Genomic DNA, 14,467 nt, shown 5'->3' with positions numbered 1-14,467 from the left:
AGTTTTTAAGGCCATTACCTGGGATTCAGCTCCCAACTACATTGTGTCTCCACTTTTTCACTCCCTTCAGTGAATTCAATACCTTGTTGCCTGATTAGTTTCCCTGAACAGGTGTTGCACTTAAAGAGACTGAGCACCAACATATTTCTTCTTGAGAAAAACATTTTCACATACATTTTCGATTACTTCTATATGTTGCATTAGAATGGAAACTTAAGTTTGTTGCAGTCCTTTCAGTTGGTTATTAAGAAATATCGGTTGACAGATATGAAGGAAGTATACATAGCAGATTGAAGAAGGCACTAAATCCTCCTTGGTATTTGAATGAATGTTCTATTTTTTGAGTCTTAGCTTCTTTTTTTAATTAACAGTTGTCCTCTTTCTTAATCACTACAAAATTGCTAATTAACTGACTTCCCAAGAGTTTAAGAAGAAATCATAGAATTAACATTAAAGATTATCTAGTACAAACCCCTATTTTGAAAATGGAAAAACTGAGCTCCAAAGCATTAAGATAACTGACCATCTGAAACAACAAAAAGTGATAAAAACAAGGCTAGGACCCAGATGTCAACCCAGACCAAAGTCCTTCTCTACCTACATTCCAAATCAACCATCTGTAGTCATTCTTTTTCTGTATCCTTAATATTTTGCACCATTTCTGAAACATACTGTAAAAAATCTGGTTTGTGTTAAAAGATTTGCCAAAGAGATGAACTTCAAAGGGGTCAGCAGCAAAGCACTCGCTGCTGGGGTGCTCGCTGCTCTACTTACTGACAGCAGTCTAAGTTCGGTTTAGTTGGCTTTTTATGAGGGGGTTGGGGGATGGTCAGGCCAGAACACTTCATGTCACTTGGTTTTAGGTTCACAGGAAAGCAAACTGTCAAGGGATGTTCTGATGTATCCATGAACTGCAGCTAAGCCATTCAGGGTCTTCTTAAAATAAAGTCTGCTTAGGTTTTCTCAGTACAGCATTCTAAAAGTTGACGCAGCAAGAATTGCTTCTCACCAGGTTCTATTTTTAAATCCCAGTTAAAAAAAAAATTAACTTCAAGATTGAGTTTCTGAGCCACCTTTGGTGAGTCTCACCATCTTGCTAGAAAGATTGCTTAGTGGTTACACACTGTCAACTGAACCTGTTAGAGGAGGGAAGGAAGAGAAGTTGCTAGGGAAGAGGGAAGGAGGGAGGAGGGGAATGAGGGAGAGAGGGAGGAGGTAGGGAGGAAAAGATATCAGTGTATAATAGCTAATATTTATTTAGTGTATTAATTATGTCAAGCACTGTTCTAAGCAATGTGCATGTATTAATTAATTTTTTCCCTCAACGATTCAAGGATATAGGTTCTGTTATTATTCTCAAGTGAGAAAACTTAGGCATAGAGGAGTTAAATAACTTGTTCAAATCCATTCAGCTAATACATGGCAGAGCTGGCTTTAAGCCAAGCAGTCTGGCCTCAGAGACCTCTCATATCTCAACTATATATGTCTTTGAGCTGGATGTTTGTCTGAAAAAAGCACTGAAAGGCTGTTGACTTTTCTTGAATGTTTTTTTCTTTTTCTACTTAATCAAACATGCATTTTTGCATTGTCATTCCAACTTTCAATCAAATGGAAATATGCTGGAGAAAGAGGGCTGAGCTGAAAAGCTCAGATTTGGATTGGTCAGAAAATCTTAAATTCTAAATCTGCTCTGCTACTTATAGGTTATGTGACTTTGGACATGACCCTGGGGAAAAAAATCCTAAACCTTTAGGGCTTTCCATTTCCTCATTTGAAAACTAGGAAAGGTATAAACTCATGGTATAATTATGATAATTAAATGAGATAACATATATAAAATCTTCATTCTAGTGAATAATAAGCCATCCTCCCCAAGGTAAATTTACTATATAACAAATTAAAAATTTTAATGGGTCATTCTCATTTTATTACTGTTGCAAAAAGTTACACACACACACACACACACACACACACGATTGTTGCTATGAGTGCTAGCTGTTATCATTATTACCTTGTTAGGTATCAGTATGTGCACGGACTATGTTGGGATCAACGTACAAAAACAGCTAAATTAACACCATTAATATCCCTCTGCTAAAAAACTACTTCCTCCAGAAACTCTTGTCTCCTTTAACTGCCACAACTTGGCTCATCTTCTGCTTCCACACCCAGTATCCCTCCTGAACATCGTGTAGTTGAAGGGCTCTGCAGAAGCCACGGGGAAGCCTGACGCGTGCTTTCACACTGTGGAAGTTCTTTTTAGCCCTAGTGCTGAATCCTCCTGTCTCTGAAAGATGGTCCCAGAAGCCTGGGTCAGAAGCATGTTGCCTTGTGTGCAACCAAAGTGGGACTGGGATGAGGGAGAAAGGGCCCAGAGAGGCAGTAATCAAGATCCCAGTGGGCTGCCCACATGTGTATCATTCTGAAGGGACTCGGTGGACAGGGCGGACAGAAGTTCCAGATGTGAAGCCACCAGGACCAAAAACTAGAAAACGTAGAGAAAAACATCTACAAAGCTAAGGTTGGATGGCCTTGCCTGGATTCTCGAGGCTTTTTATGTGGCTCCAGCAGCCCAAGGTGGGGACAGGGACGAAGCCATTAAAGGTGGTGATGTCCAGCGGCCCCTCAAAGCTGGGTTGGACGAGGCCTGGCAAGCAGAAGAATGAGATATTGACCTCTTTGGTCACCTCTAAATTTGAACACAGAGTCAACAGTGTATCTATAATCATCTCTGACCTCTAGCCTGGAAAAGGCTGCACTCCTGTTGTTCAGGCTGGTAATTGTTCTGAAGCTTTTTTAAAATGCCACTCATCTATTGTTATCTTATGGACTGAGTCCTTTCATATTTGACCTAAGCGTTGGGTGAAACCCAAGATACTTTGGCCTTGTGCAGGGTTACACTGTCATGCTAAGTAGGATAAATATTAATAACAGGAACTAATATATACATGCCTTGGCATATATTACTTCCCACAATCCTTATGTATAGGCAGAAGAAATAGGCTCAGAGACGTCAGTATCCTTTACCAAATCCAAAAGATATGTCTATACCCCACCCTCATTTGTATTGTACTAGGGCTGAAGTGCGTAGTCCATGCTGATAATAACCAAAAGACTATATTTTTCCATCAAAAGATGAGAAAAGAGTGCAGAAACATAAGGTCAGGCGACCTGAATTTGATTCTGTGTCCTAGCGCTTTCTGGACAAAGCACTTTTTTTCTCCTAGAATTCATTTCTTCAGCTATAAATAAGGAGAATAATACCTAGGAAAAGTAAAGGATGTAACCTTTGTATAAGTATTTATAAACTCCAAAGCTATAATCATTAAATATAACTCAGATATATACTAACTAATACATATGCAATTTATCATAAGACTAATTGGATAATTTTTGACATGGTCTATTATGGGATTTTCCACCAGAATCTAAAAAAGATAAATTGACTTTGTTTATCATTATTAGAAACAGGGAAAATGAAAATTAAGTTTTAAGGACATGTTGTTCTACCACCTCAGAACAAGTTTACATTCTTTCTAGTGTAACAGTAGTTTTCGAACTTTTGTCTCAGCACTTTTCTATACTCTTAAACAACATTAAAGACCCTAAAGAGCTCTTGTATAGATTATATCTATTGGCATTTAACTATTGGCAGGAAAGAAAACTAAGGAAAATTTTAACGATGTACTTAAAATTCATTGAAAAATAGCAATAAAATACTCATTGCGTGCTAACACCAATAACATTTTTATTTTTGAAAACAACTTATTTTCAAAAAAATAGAAATTTTAGTGAGAAATGTGGCATTGTTTTACATTTTTGTAAATCTCTTAAATAGAAGAATTTAATAGAAGAAAATTGAATTCTCGTATCTGCATCTGCATTTAATCTGTTGCAATTTTTTTTTGGTTGAAATATAAGAAGAAAAATTTGTCTTCACACAAATATATAGTTAGGAAAGGAAGAGTATTTTAATAGCCTTTTCAAATAATTACAGATATTTTTGATACTACACCGAAACTTGACAGATGTTATTTCTTAACATTTAGTAGCAGTGTGAAAGCTGATGCAGTATCCGTGAACTTTGTGTACTTTTTATGTTAAAATCCATGGGTTTTCCTTACTCTTTGAGGATCTTTAACTCTTGATTATTTGGAAAACATTAGTTCACTGAGATTATTCACATCTTTCAAATGCTGTCATACTTCATTATACAATATCAAAAATACGTCATTAATATAATTTATCTCATCAGAAACATCTTAAACTATTGGGAAATTATCAAACTCACAATGGCAGATACAAATTTTCCAAAATTCTGTCATTGCAAGCTTGAATTTTGGCAAAAAATACTGTTGGTCATTTTCTTTGAAACGAGAGGCTCTCTTCATTTGTTTTCAAGGGGGAAAAAAATGCCAGGTCCACAAGTTTAAAAATGTCTGTTTGTCATTTTTTCATGTAATTATGGTTATTACATTTATTTTAATGTGACCAGTTCAGTTCTCAACTAGTACAGTTTGGTGCCGCCACCTAATTGCATGCTAAGATACTAACTTTTACCCACTGTTGTTGTTGCATTATCAATGCAAATGTGAACACAGCAAAAAAGGTAAATAACACCTCAGGACTATTATGAACATGGTTTTAACTTTGCAGACCACTTGGAAGAATATTGGAAGCCACCAGGGTTTTTCAGACAGCACTCACGTACTAGCATTCTCTTAAATGTTAAGAACATTCTTCATTCTAATGGTTTTCCAGGGTTTCTTAAACTTTCTCAACAAAAACATGTTACTGTAAGGTGAACTTTGACATGTAAGGTAGATACTGATATGTGTTAACATGAGAAGATATTTACAATGTATTGTTGAGTAAAAAGAGTACTGCAGTATTTATATAGCAATCACATTTATGTCATAAAAATATATATATTTATACATACATACATATATGTGTATGTCTGTTTGGAATAGCATCAATTAGAGAATAAGAGTGCTCGCTGTGGCAGCACATATACTAAAAAGAGAATAAGAGGGGTTAGGGATAATGGAAGTAATTATTCCTTTCCTTTTTGCTATAAAGCAAAAGTATTTTATTAAATATTTACTAAGCACCAACAATGTGATACTGTGTTTCCCCGAAAATAAGACCTAGCTCTAATGCGTCTTTTGGAGCAAAAATTAATATAAGACCCGGTCTTATTTTACTATAATATAAGACCGGGTCTTATATAATATATAAAACAAGGTATGATATGATATGATATGATATGATATGATATGATATGATATGATATGATATATGATGTGATGTGATGTGATGTGATGTGATGTGATGTGATGTGATGTGATATGATATATGATATGATATGATATGATATGATATGATATGATATGATATGATATGATATGATATGATATAATACCGGGTCTTATATTGATTTTTGCTCCAAAAGACACATTAGAGCTCATGGTCTAGATAGGTCTTATTTTCGGGGAAACACGGTAGGCACAGTTGTGTACTTTAAAAAAATTTTAGTGTTTGTTATAATGAGAAACTGCTGCTTTTATAATTTTAAAAAGCTTTGTCCATTTGGGGCATGGTACTCTCCATGGCAGTTTATCTGTTCCTTACTAAAGCCTTGCTTCATCTCTCTTTAAAACGCCCTCAACTCACCTACCCAGAAGGATTTTACAAAAGTACAGGAGTTTTTTAAAGATTCTGTGTTAATGTACTTCCAAAGACGTATTTAAAGACATTGAGCATCAGCCATTCTTCTGTCTCTCAGTACTATATTATCAATATATTATCCACTTTGGGGTGTTCATCAGAGATCGCAAGGAGTCTTCAAAGGACCCTCACAGGGCTCTCAAGTTGATAGGAGCTTCATGCTCTTCCTCACTGAAAACCGCTGCTCTGTATTGCTCAGGAAGTCTTTCCTATCATCTCTTTAAAATTTTGTGATGACCTCCCTAATAACAGCATCTGAGATTTGGGGGAAACAAAGGAAAAATGCAAAGATTCGAATTGCAGGTGGAAGAAAACCTCTATACTCACTGGGATGCTGTGGTCTTGTAGAAAGAAGTCCATTCTGGAGCTCTGAGGTTTGCTTACCTGTAGCTGAATATCCATGTATCAGCTGATTAAGTCATACGGAATTTCTTTTGACAAGTTAAAAACAAGTGAAATGCAATGGAAGCAACTGTATGTGTTTTTCTTTTTTTAAACAAGCTCTAAATATGCCATCTCAATTCTCTTAAAAACACGTTAACTTTGATGATATCCCAAACACTTGAGTAAATGCATTCCTTTTCAATATTTTATACTCCCTGGGCAGTTCAGTTCTTAGGTTTGCATAAAGAATGCCTGGTGTTGATTTCCAAAAATCACAATAAATCCTTTCAGATGTTCTGCAGCACGGAACAATCTCACATTGTATTTTTTTAAACAGACTCCCTTTGTTTTGTCAAATGGCAAGAAACAAGAAAAGTTTCGATACTGCTTTAGGACTTCACAGAGTACAAAAATACATACCCTTCACTAAGTGCAATTTTTTTTTTTCTATGTTAAATATGTTATCTCTGTCTCAGAAGTTTTGTTTCATTGAATTTTTCCTAAAATAATTTTACATATTACTAAGTTAAGTGAGTGCTTAGAACGTGTCTGTTGTAGGCCCATTCTCTGTTAATTTAATTCCTGACGACAGGAAATAGGGATACTTTTAGTAGCCAGTATTGAAAAGTAATCTCATCATATACAAAGTGATGAATTAAGCGTTTCATAATGAAATCGGTGTGCACTCAGCTATCTCAAGCTATGTTTAAACAGGCTCCGGGGCCGTCACAACTCAGTACTTCAGTAGCCCCCAGTGGTTCTCCCGGCCTCCAGTCTTCTTCCCTCCGATCCATTCCCCTCACATTAGCCAGAGTGGGCTTCCTAAAGTACAGATTTGATAATATCACTCTTCTGCTTCAAACCCCACAGTGGCTCCACGGTGCCCTCAACACAGAGACATGATTGTCAAGACTCTGCCTTCTTCTCCAGCCTTCTCTGGGATCACTTCCCCAAGCCCCAGCCCTGCTCTAGCCACACACTCCTCCTCTCACAGGTTAGAGGACCCTGCATCTCTCACCTCTGGTTCCCTCTGTATCATACCTACTCCCCAAGCCCACACACAGACCAGCCCCTCCGCTCCTTCCAGATGGCTTCTACTTACCATAGGATCCCAATTCAAACCTTGACACAAAGGGAAGTCCCACGGCCTCCTTCACTTCCCCAGACTCTTCTGTCATAGGCTCCTCATATTTGTGTGATCGCTTGTTTAATTACCTCCCTTTCCCAGTAGGTATCAAGCCTTCTGAGAGCAGGGACCTCACCTACCTAGTAAGCTCTAGAGCGCCAGAATTCAGCACATTCTTAGGAGGTGATCAAAAACATTTAGAGAATGAATGAATGGCACAGCCCCTGACCTCAAGAAGCTCACAGTGTAGTGGTGAAGTAAACCAAAGCTATGGCAACATCTGTGTCATTATCACTTTATACACGACACCCAAGTCTTTTTGTGATAAAAAAAAAAAGTATACCTATTGTTTGAATCTATAGAGTGTATAAAAATAAAATATTAGTAATACACTTTTATTTAAAGTATAAAATACATAAAATGCTTAAAGTACAAGAATAAAATGAATGTGCTCCATACTCATGCCAAGGAAAAATAAAATTACCATATTCAAAAAGCTCCCTCTATTCCTTACCTCATCACCAAACAAGGGAGGTTTTATAGTTGTTTATTTTTTGAAGACCATTTGTCAGCTGATTAAGTCATATGGAATTTCCTATAAAAATGAACAAAGGGCAAAAAAAGCCGTATGTATTTGAATGCATTTGTGCTATTTTTGCCAGTAATGGATGCCACATTTGCTGAAAATGTCAGAAGTAATCCACTACCTTTTATTCATTTTGTGATAGTAACACATAACCATATTGAGTGAATCTAGCATCGCTCGTGCTAAAAGGGTGACCACGCATCAATATGAAGCAACCATAGTTCTAAACTGATACCATTTTGCCTGAGCAAACTCATCAAGCACTTGAGTGTCCAACATTGTCATACACTCGACCTTGCATCTTTTCAAATTAAAAAGTTTTGCCTTCCTGACTCAAATACACAATTTTCAGACATAAAACCCCTTTCTACTAGAGCCAAGGATTCAAAGAATATATGAGCTCGGGTGGTTGGCGACAATACTTTATATAAATGAAATTGTTTAAACTTTGCCTTTCACTGTATTTGCCCCCATGTTAGCAGTGATACTTTCTTTATCAAGCAAAGTACTAGTTGATGTCTGTCGTAAAGCAGTGCATGTGATTGGCTGCGTGTCCTCTGGACTCTGCTGTTTTAATCTTTTAACTGTCACCTGTCTAGTGAACAAATGAGCTGTCTGTGGCCCAGATTTTTCTTGCGCCTATAAATCCTGCAGCTTAGGAAAGCTCCCTCGGTGCGCAGTTGCCCAGAAGCCTTTATCCATGAAGAAGATGGATAGGAACTCAGACCTGCCCACCCTCTAAGGATTGCCTTGTCTTACCTGTAATGTTGTCATTGGTGAAGTTATAAGTCATGGGACAAAAAGGATGAAGCAAAGAAGCCATAAGGAGACTGATGGAGAAATGATGAGAATTTTGATGTTGACTTAGGATTCCTGAGGTGATCCGGCTGTGGGGGAGAGCCCAAGGGGTGAGCCATGAGCTATACCTCCAGCAAACCTGTCACTCTCAGGACAGGAAAAATTTATTTTAAGCTGTCGTGGCCGTATTTAGATTCACATGAGAAAAAAATCTTCTAAAATGATTTGAGCCACAATAAAAAACTGGTTATAAGTCAATCAGTCATATAGATGGATCTTAATGGTGAACCACTTTTAAGCTTAATGGTAAACAACTTTTAACCTTTTGCATAGATTTTTATGGCCAGTACACAAATTTTGGGTTAACTCTAGTCAGAAACAAAATCTCATAGACAAATTTTTTTCAAGCATGTGTCAGAATGTCAAAGCAATGTGTGAGTTTAGAGAAGGTAAGAAAATAAAGGCATAATATAGTTGGGAAACAGGATGCTTACAGAAGCTTTTTTTTTTTTCTTTCCATTTTATTAAAGTACAAAAGTCACTGTTTTATCTCTCAGTGGCATAAAATCATCATGTCCAGATTAGTTATTATAAAGGAAGTCAACAGCAAGTGTGCAATGCCAGTGTGGTAGCTGCCAGTTGGAGGGCAAAGGAGCCACTGGAGAGACCAATGATAAGCACACCTGTGTTTGAGATGGAGTAACACAGTTTCATCCGCCATCTTGTAGGGCCAACACATTATGAAAATAAGAATCAAGTCAATGGAAATCAAAGCAGAACATCAATAGTTTTCGTTCTAAATACTTGTAGATTATTTTCTGCATTCCTCAAGCAGCAAACATATAGAATACACAGTTTACCCTTTTATTATTTTTTGTGGGGAAAGGGGGACTTTTTTATGTTAGTGTTCATTTACTATTTGGGGATCCAAAATAATGTTAGTTCTCTCAGGCTCCTTACCTGTCTTACAACAATAACCACTCCTGAACTGCTATTTGAGTGGTCACTGGTAAAACTGCCAAATGAAAATGCTTACTAGTTACAGCTTGCCTTGGAAATAGCACCAAGACCAAGTAATGCCAAGAAATCTCATAGATTAAAATATATCACTTTTCAATCATTATTGTCTTCAGCAGACAGAAAACAACTTTTATGTATCAGTCATTGCATGCTATACCACTGAAGTTACAGCTTCAAGAGCCAGGTCTAGGGGAAATGAGAAAATTATTTATGTAGAGACAAGAACTTTCCAGATGAAAGAATTGGACTCAGAATTTTCCTGTTAAGAAAGACATTGTTTTTCGTTTGTTTTTTTTTTCTTTCAATGTGGTTTTGTTTGGGAGTGAGGGAAGGTTAAGAATAGTTTACGTATTGTCCTCCAAGTAATGTGGAACATTGCTGAATCTGACATAACTGAAATTTCAAGTTTAATTTTTGTTTTCTGCCTACTTAATCTCAAGAAACCACCCAACTACTGTTCTTTAGAGCACATGTAACCTCTCTATCTCTAGGAAGCCATTAGTTATTCTAGCCCTGTCCTGAGGCTTGCTACTTTTGTTGTATGTACCCAAGGTGAATAATTATTATATAGTCCAGAGTAAAGTGAAGTTGTTTGCAGGAAACAGTGATGATCAAAGGATTTGAAATTGAGGACATGGTGGTTAATATCAACTGGAACTGCCTATCACACCATGGATTTGTCTCAAAAAGTTGAGTTGTTTGATCACTTGCTTTTGACTGAGAACCATAAAAATCCCAGCCCTTTGATCAGAAATCCTCTGCCCTAATCCAAGTGTTAGGACCTATCACAAGTGCTCAATGCTAGAAATGTAGTTCACTGATTTGCTTTTCACATGAAAGCTGTAGGGGAACAAATCCTGAATTTGTAGTGCTCTTATTTTGGAAGCTTACTGAACCAATGGTTTTGCATTTCTGAGTTTTAAAAGTATAAATAAAATAAACCGTGGAAGAAAAAAATGTGTAGAAATGTGACAATGTGTACTATACTATAAAAATATATCACTGAAGATGGATGGATATGCAAAAAGGCAAGTATAATAAAATGTTAGTGGTAGAATCTAGGTAGTAAGTATACAGGTGCTCACTATAAAATTCTGTTAACTTTGCAGTATGTTTGAAACTTTTCATGATAAAATATTGGAAAAGACATAAGAAGGTGCATATCTAATAATGAATTTGTATGCAAAGAAAATGTCACTGCACAACAACATAGATTAATTTTAATGGATAGTTATGTTGGAGAAATTTCATCTTTAGAAAACTTGGAAAATAGAAACTACCTTTAAGAAGCTTTATAAACTCTTCAGGGTATTCTCCTACAGACCCAGTGGAACCCTAAAGATAGGAAAGCCAGCATTGAGGAGGGACAGTGACGCCATAGTGAAAATTGTATTGTGCGTCATTGCCATTTTATTATCCGACTAGTAAGTAACTGGAATATCTATTTTCCTGATTAGATTTAGCCTTAAAATAAAATAAAAATTACTAAATATCTGGACATATGCATATGCCCTAAAACATGGTTTAAAATACATCAACATATTTGTTGTCCTTATATTTCTTTTTTCACCCAGCAATATACCTTTAGAACTGAGCTTGAGTGCCATATGTTATGTTTGCTCATGCTTGACCCAAAACTGAAAAATTGCATCCTGTGGCTATTTGGTTTTACTATAACATGATCACAGTTGGAGGGGAAAACACAATTGTGATTCTCTTAAAAAGAAAAAAAGAATAGTTCTTGAAAAGTGCCAGACTTAACAAGTCCCTCTGTAAGTGATTCTTTGTAATGATGACATTTTTCCTTTAGAAAGTTCATTTTCTCTGTATGTAAGAAAAATAAAAGATCTGAAAATTGTCCTTTCAGTTGGTAAGGTGGTTACTTTCTATTTAAAAGTTCTGTCCAAGCTCACGTCCTAAACAAGGAGAAACTCTCAAGCTCTTATTCCAGGTCTTACTGGAGAAACTCCTCCTTCTCCCTTATTTCCTGTCTTCACTGTTCATTGTTTCTTTGGCTCCCACAGCAGTGATGTCTGTGGCTGTGCTGACACTGTGGGTATTTAAAACAGAGAAGAGACATGGGACCAAAATTATGTCAAAGAACTGAGAAGCTTAATATTATAAGGAAGAGTCAAGAGGAAAGGGGCATATTAAATGCAATAAAACATTCACTCCACTATTTTTTCATGTTTGCCACAAGGGACATAAGCAATAACTGTAGCATGAATATCCACATTTAAAAAAACACAAGCTTTTATTCCTCCAGAAACATAATAAAGAAAGGGTAAAACCTTCCTTGACCCAGTCATTTTTCTGCAAAGTAGACTTAAAATGAGTCTATTCCATGGCCATTTTATGGATCTCTCAAGCAAACACATTTTGTTTACTTTTTTTATTATAAAAGAAATTCATTTATTTATTTCAAAAAGTAGTCCCAAGTACAAAAAGAACACATAGATCATGCATAATTCCATCTCCCAGAGAAAAGGACTTTTAATGTTTGGTATCTATCCTTCCAGATTTTTCTTCTACAAATATATATCACATAGTTATAAATTTTAAAAGAGAGACATGCAGTTTTTCTCCAAATTGATCTTACTTTCTTGCTTCCTGAGTTACCCACCCCGCCCCCCACCTTCTGGTATCTACATTTTCACTGTCTTTACTCGTTTCTTCTTGAACTATAAACATACGCAACACGTTACACAAGGGCAGGGGTCGGGGAGGGAACTATAGGAACTTTCCCAGCATTCTTTTCCTGTATTTTTTGTCTTTCCTCTAGCTTTCTTGCTCCCTTTTTCTTTTGCTTTTCTTTTTGACTTCAATGAGATCTGCCATCTTAACAAGTTGTTCCATCTTCCCCTTTTTATTCAAGCTTTCCTAAGGGAAAACAAGTCCGCTCTCACTATCACACTCCCTTACTGCCAATGTATTCATTAATTTACTCTAATCTTGGTTCCATCTTTACTAGTTATTTTATTCCTAGTCCTTGATGACTTCCAAAATGCCAAATACAATGCAACTTTGCAGTTCACATCTTTACTTAACCTTTCATCAGCACCTGACACTCTCTAGAACTCTTTTTCTTTTGATTGTGTTCTCCTGGTTCTCCTCCTCCACCTATGACCACTCCTATTGGGCCTCCTTCACTGGGTTCTTTTCTTTGGCCCATTTTCTAAATGTAACAATTCTCTAGGATTCCAGCCTTAGTCCCTATCTCTCTGTCTCTATGTTTTCTTCCTTAATGAGCTTGTCCACTCCTGCAATTTTAATTATCCCCAGCAATCCTTATGTCCCACCCTTATCTTGCTTCTAAGATATAACCCTGTTTATCCAAATGGCCGACTGGATCCCTCCATGTGGATGAACTTTCCAAAGACACCACAAACTCAGCAAGTATCTTCTCAGCACATCATCTCCTTTCCCAATTCCTTCTCCCTCTCATTGGTACTCTATTCAATTGGTGGCAACACAATTTAACAGCTATAGTAGGGTAAATAACAGCAAAGACATTTTTGAAAATACTTGATACAAAATTGACCACTGAAAGAAATAATATTGGCATTTATTTTAACATCTATAGTCAATCACAAATTACATTTGGAGCTAATTCATACAATTAGCTCTAAAAAGGACTGTTAGAGAATTTGATAATTAGGAGTCCATTGGTGATTATCAATAATGCAATTACAGTACATTGCAACCTGATTGTGATTGGTTTAGAAGTGAAGAGAAAGGAAGGAACTGTTGCTACTATGCATGGACCACTCTTTCAAATTTGACAGTGAAGAGATATGAGATTTAATAATGCCTTTAGGGAAAAGCAGATGTGAGAAAATCATCTTTTAGGACAGGGAAAACTGAGCAATGTTGCAGGCTGTGTGGAGGAAGGTGGTGGAGAAGAAGGGATTGAAGATAGGGAAAATGAGAAGATTGGACCTGAAGACTGACAATCACAAAGAAGAGAGTAGGAAGGTCTCATTCTTTTGTCTATATACTCTTCATGTAACGTTTGCTTTAATAAATTTATGTCTACTATGTATCATTCATTGCAGTATTGAATAAATAATAGTAAAAAAAATTTTGAAATATGTATATGTAATCTTTAACCTTTACATTTATTGTAACATCTGTAGTTAGGCCAAAATTGCAATTGAGGCTAATTTGTACAATTAACTAAATCATGTGTTTCTTTATTTTCTTTTAAAATTTTCTTTATATATTCCATTCCTAAAGAGTATGAAGAATCCTTTTAATTCAACCCAAAGACAACTAGTATCTTTTAATTAATACTCTTACTTTTCAATAAAATCTTATTCTAAAATTAAACATAGGGTGCTTCATTTTTCAGTTCTCTGTCCTATCAGATTTTGTTGTTGTTCTGCTGTTACTCACTTGCAAAATTTTCTTATATACTACATTCTGTATCTGTGGCCATATATTCTTTTCCTATACAGTTTCCAAGTTTTATGGTTTATTTAATTCAAGTGACTGAAACTACCTTTCTGTTCTACATTTGTGGAGGAGAGAATGACAGGGTGGGGCGCAGGAGGTAAACAGGATAAAGGAGAGATGGTGGAATGTCTGCAGAAAGGAAAGGTTAGCAGTTAGGCTCAATGTTATTAAGAAAACTACAGATCTGATACAATGATATTTAAAGTTCTCAGCACTAATGAAGAACTAGATCTTCTATGAGTTACTCAGAAAGGATTCAAAATGGGATGGGGAAGATGAGAGCTATTGTGTTTGAGGTTTCAGAGAGTGGACACTTATCTTGAGCTGAAAGCTTCTTACAGAGCATGAGGCATTGTCAGCAAATGACG

At 36.3% G+C, this 14,467-nt stretch overlaps 1 protein-coding gene across 8 annotated transcripts in view; it reads left to right on the top strand.

Annotated features, from left to right (window-relative positions):
• Positions 1-14,467, top strand: part of PEX5L (peroxisomal biogenesis factor 5 like) — a 203,830-nt gene that overhangs the window by 36,154 nt on the left and 153,209 nt on the right. The gene's annotated exons all lie outside the window — the stretch shown is intronic.

Source organism: Rhinolophus sinicus, linkage group LG01, assembly GCF_036562045.2.
Source record: "Rhinolophus sinicus isolate RSC01 linkage group LG01, ASM3656204v1, whole genome shotgun sequence".
NCBI classification, from domain to species: Eukaryota; Metazoa; Chordata; class Mammalia; order Chiroptera; family Rhinolophidae; genus Rhinolophus; species Rhinolophus sinicus.
Note: the sequence above shows the minus strand (reverse complement) of the source record. Positions and strands in the feature narration are given on the sequence as shown.